This window comes from Octodon degus, unplaced genomic scaffold (assembly GCF_000260255.1).
Source record: "Octodon degus isolate 3935 unplaced genomic scaffold, OctDeg1.0 scaffold00021, whole genome shotgun sequence".
Taxonomy (NCBI): Eukaryota; Metazoa; Chordata; class Mammalia; order Rodentia; family Octodontidae; genus Octodon; species Octodon degus.
Genome location: NW_004524597.1, coordinates 3,476,582 through 3,482,256, shown reverse-complemented (window position 1 = coordinate 3,482,256; position 5,675 = coordinate 3,476,582). Strand labels below are relative to the sequence as shown.

Here is a 5,675-nt window from a genome sequence, read left to right as displayed (position 1 = left end):
ACTTGTTCTAATGGTGTTTGTAAATAGGATCACAAGTCCGCATCTTGTACAGCAATTAACCACTAAGAAGAATATATGCAGTGTATTATTTGTTGAAAAATAAAAAAGAAAAAAAAAGAAAAGAAAAAAAAAAGAAAAGAAATTTAAAAAAAAAGTCTGATGAGCTACTGAAAATCTCTTCTCTAAAAAAAATTACAATGGTATCATAATAATCATTTAAAGATAGTATTTGTTAAGAAAAGGCATGTTAATGTTTATTAACATACATGTATTCATTGATTTAATTTTTACTGGCAAATTTTACATGAGCTGTTAGTACTTTTGCTATGATAGATTTACATAACAAGTTAGCCATTTTTACTCCAGGGGAATTTCGGGCACTCAACATCTTGTGCAGCCACTATCTTTCTCTAGTTTCAAACCTTTCTGATTACCCCAACCACTGTACTCTTTCAGTAATTGCTCCCCACTTTCCCCTTCCTCTACTCACTGAAGACCTATAATCTGCTCTGAGTCCCTTTGATGTAGCCCATCCTGAACATTTTATATAAATGGAATCATACACTGTGTGACCTGCTGTGCCTCACTTCTTTTGCTCAATGTGCATCAATACTTCATTCCTTTCTGTACTTGGATAAAACTGCATTTTATGGACATATTTGTCTGTACATTCATCTGACAGACACTAGAAATGTTTCACTTGGCCATTGTGAGTGGTGCTTCTCAAAGCATCTATTTACAAGTTTTGATGGACAAATATTTTCATATCTGTTAAGTATATACCTGGGGTAGATTCTTTATTCATATGGTAAGTACATATTAAACTCTTTTTAAGAAGTCGCAAACTGTTTCTACACAATAGCTATAGCATGTCACATTCCTCCCAGCACCACATAAAGGTTTCTAGTTCCCCACACTTATTGTTCTCTGTGCTTATTATTAGTAGTATAATCATCACAAAGGGGGTGAAATACTATCTCATCAACTATGTTGTGGTGTGTTGTGTTTTCAGACTGGATTTTGCCATGTAGCTCAGTTTGCCTTGTACTCACTATGTAGCCCAGGCTGGCCTCAAACTCGTGGTGATCCTCCTGCCTTAGTCTCCTGAGTGTGGGTATTACAGGCATGTGCCACTATGCCCAGATCACTGTAGTTTTGATTTGAATTTCTTAATGATCAATGACATTGAACATCTTCTCAAATGCTTTTTTTGGCCATTTGTATATCACATTTAGAGAAACACCTCTTCAGGGAACTGAGGCCAAACTGGGATGAGCAGCAGGGCAACCAGGCAGCAGCACAAGTAACTAGAGACTGTGCCCAATTTTGAGTCAATTTTGAACTGGGTGGAGGTGTTACTGCCCATCTCTCTTCTAAGATTGTATGGGCGTTGGGTTTAGCATCCCACACTGGACTATAGCAGAGGATGAAGCATGTGATTCTCTACAGTCATGAATAAATGAATAAAATGAGCACCATCTCTTCAGAGCTCCCCACACCTCAAAATGCGCCTCATTCTCCTACATCAAGCCCAGGACTCATAACTCAGCTCTAAGGCTGTGTGAACCCCAGGACTGCCGCAGACTATCCCCCACACCCCTGCACAAAGAGAACTGCCAAGTGAATTGGAAGCCCGTATGTCTTGTCTGGGGTGTTATTACATCTGGATCAATCCTTAATCTTTCAGTTTAGCTTTGAGCTGCTTGGTGACCTCCCACAGATCAGGGATAAATCATTCCTCGCTGCCTAGGTAAGCGGCGTCTCGTCAGCTGTGGCTCTGTGACATTTGAGGTTTTCCTGGAGGCCAATCCCCCTCTGAAGGCAGTGTGCAGTTCTCACCCGTGACCACATCAAAGGCAGACAGACACGAGGGACTTTAGCCAAAGGTGAAATAAACGGCATGTCAATTCTGTCTTCATTGGAGGTAGAAAGAGGCCATGTGTATCCCCTACCAGCACAATGCCTCAGTGCTGAGGAGAACTTTCCAAGACTGCATCTATTTTACTGAGTCCAGAATTTGCTGCTTTAAAATTCAGGGAGGCAGTTAATCAAAAGTAAAAGGGGCAAAGCTATCAGTGAGTAGCTCTTTCACTTGGGCTAGGCAGTGTCCACAACAAATTCACCTAATAAAACATCAACTCTCTCCAGCAATATCATGTGCTGATTTCTATTGTCTCCAGTTTGCAAGGGAGAATTATAATTTCAGGAGCTAACATGCCTTTTAAGGTCAAATACTGAGTAAGAACTAATCTAAGATCTGAGGCCTAAGTCTATCTGACCTTTATTCCTCTGCCCTCTATCACCTCAAATCTCAATAAGTACAGACTGCCTAGCCCTGCTCGCAACTTTTTCTCTCCGAATCCATATGGAAGACTGGAAATGACTGTTTAGGGGAAGAAATCCAAGTTTACATCGCACTTGGGCTGATTGCTAGGCACCAGTCATTCAACTCTCAGTCATTCCATCCCTTTTATCTTCTACAAAATGAAATCGTTGTGGAAAATTGACTAAGTTAGGAGAATTGGCACTTTGACAATTAGACACTTATTGTTGAAATCTTTTTATTTAATGATGCATTCGCACTTGAAAGTAAGTTGTTTAAAAATATGCAATTTTGAGAACTGAATCTACACACATACAGGGCATGAAATTTAACATGCCAAGACAAGCCTTTCGGTACGTCATGAGAAATCGCCTTAAACTGTCTCTGCAAGGTAAGCTCCTACGAGGCAAGATGAACTGCCATGATAAGGTTGGCAGGGGTCTAATCATTGAAGAAAAGGGATTTGTCTTTTGTGTAGTAGGTAACCTGTTATCTCAGAAAAAGAAACTGAAGTTTAAGCTCTCCATCTCTCAGGACCTGTTACCAATGAAAAGGAGAGTCTCATTTCCCTTTGATTTGTTTATTTACAAATAGTAATTTGACCTCTGTGCCTCCTGGAGTTCCTCACAGGAACCCCATTTTAGTCAACCACAGCTAAGAAAACCTGGCTCACTGAAAATCAACTTGCCTGCAATATTCCATCATATCCAATGTTCACACTGAAAATGAGAGGGAAAGGTGTCAACATAGCTCAGTTTTTCTGATAAGAAAACAAGATCCAAGCTTAATTTTCCTCTCCTGTTCTTAAACTTTTTGGTTTTCTCCTGATAGTTGATGCATATCTCAATCATCAAACCAGTTGAAAGGCGAGCAGTGTTGTGTAGGTGCAGCAGTAGCACTGATGGCAGTGTGGGTGGCAGGGATCACGGTAGGCAGACCGAGTAGGCAGAACTAACCTCATGTGAGTGCTTACTCTGTGGCAGGCACTGGTCTAGTCACCTAACACTTTAACCCATGTAATTTTCACAACAATCTGATGAACTAGATACCATGAATTCTCCATTTTCAGATGAAAATCTTGAGCCACAAGATAGCAGGCTATTTGCCCACAATCACAGAACTATTTTCATAGTGGTGAAACACGGACTTGAACCCAAGTAGTCTGACTCCAGAGCTTACTTGTATTGAGTGTTTATTGTCTGCTTGGGCTCTCTCTCTCTCTCTCTCTCTCTCTCTCTCTCTCTCTCTTTCTCTCTTTCTCTCATGTCAGACCAACTCAAGTCTCCTGGGCAATAACAAGAAACATCAAATCACACATTCTGCCACAGAGTTCCTCTTCTCCAGCCCTATCCAACTCACACAGACCACCGGCCATTGGTCTCTGCCACTTCCCTTCCTCAATCCCCTCTAGGTACAAGTCTGTCAGCCTTCAAAATAAGTGAGGCACCAAGGAATCATGTCACAAACACTGGATTTGTTGGCACTAAGCAGGACTAAACTACAAGAAAAACTGCAGGACCCCCAAGTCACAAACACTGAGGGCCACATTTTTGGACCCAATCCAAATGCACTTCCCTCTTTCACTATAAGACAAACACCTGATGGACTTCTTGTGTTTCATCCATCAAGAAGCCATGCAGCCACACCTTTCACCTCTCCTGGTTATCACTCAGTTCACTTATGTGTGAGTTTTTCCTTACAATATTATAACATAAGAAGAGAAGTATATTTGCTGAGTAATGTACCCACTGTGTGCTTGGCCTATTCTATTCTTAACATTTGCAAGTAATTGAAAAGAAGGAAATCTCTGTCCTCTATAATTTATTGTTGAGGGCAAATTTCTCCACACGCTCATTTTACCAATTCATCATAAATCTAAACAATGTGACTAGCCTTCATAAGCTATTGGGCCAGCTATACAAACCACTTAAGAGATAATCTTGGGTCCTGGTTGTTCTTTGCACTTGCAGGTATGCATCCCTGCTATAGCTACCTTTGTGATGCTCCCCCTATTGCGCCACCTGACCTGCGCTCTGGGCACTGTGGTTGCAGGCCTCCACATTGTCACCTGCCACTCCCCCACCCCTGGCTCTTTGGCTTTTTGGGCTGCTGTTGGTGAGGTGAGTGCAGGGTCGCTGCCCCAACCCAGCCTCCTGCAGCCTATGGGGCCATGCGCCTGAGGCTGTGGCTTTGGAGTGCTGCACACCGAAGTAGATAAAGCTTTTGTTTAATTTCTTACTGATGAAATTAAAGAGGAAAAAAAAATTCAGAAGCATAACTCCCTTCCCAGGATATCTTGGGGCTGGGGTCTGGAAGTGGATGGGACAGAAGCTAAATTTTTGCAGAAAGATCACTGTCATGTTGAACACTGACAACAGCATCCCACCAACTTTAGATATTGAGGAGCAGTCCTCAGAGGGGCAAAAGAGCGAAGAACAAGAGCCTGAACTGATATCAACTCCCAATTTTGTGGTAGAAGTTACCAAGAGTGATGGCAAGAAGGCCCTTGTGCTGTACTGTCACTACTCAGAGGACGAGATTGGAGAAGAGGTGGCTGAGAGTGACATTTTCTCTATCAAGGAAGTTAGCGTTCAGGCCACAGGTGAATCTGGATGGAAGGACACTAATTACACACTTAACAGATTCCTTGGACTGGGCCTTGTATGACCACCTAAAGGATTTCCTGGCCGACCGAGGGGTGGACAGCACCTTTGCAGATGAGCTGGTGCTCAGCACAGCCCCGGAACATCAAGAGTACATTACTTTTCTTGAAGACCTCAAAAGCTTTATCAAGAGCCACTAGTCAGAGACACTGAAGACCTTCATTTTCTGTGGCCAGAGAATAAAACCTCCCCCGACACCAGACGCCTGCACCTAACAACGGTCATCATCCTAACAGCATGCGAAATACACGGCAAATTTAAATTACTGCTGTTGCACTCAAGGATTTTTTTTCCAGTGTTGTTTTTTGTTTTGTTTGTTTTTGGGTTTTTTTTTTTTTTTTTGTATAACATAATAATGGACGTTATAATTGTTTTATCTCAAAAAAAGAGATAATCTCTAAGGATCTTAATTATATTTTAAACTATTTGCCTTAAGATAATGTTAGATTTTTAGAACAGATTCAATATTGGAGAATGCGACTTAGAATTCAAGATCTGGATGTTTATTATATTTTAATGTCCATTTTTAGCAGCAAACCTATGATATATTTCTCTCTTCCAATAAAATTAGTTATTATTCATACCTAAAACACTGTCCCAAGTGGTGCCAATCTTCTTATGTAAATATATGCATTGTTTCTGTCAACTCTAAAAAAAATTCTGAAAGGTAGATCATCGCATGTACCCAT

At 41.2% G+C, this 5,675-nt stretch overlaps 1 pseudogene; it reads left to right on the top strand.

The window, feature by feature from the left end:
• Nucleotides 1-4,323: 4,323 nt before the first annotated feature.
• Nucleotides 4,324-5,263, top strand: LOC101580435 (annotated as a pseudogene).
• Nucleotides 5,264-5,675: the final 412 nt, after the last annotated feature.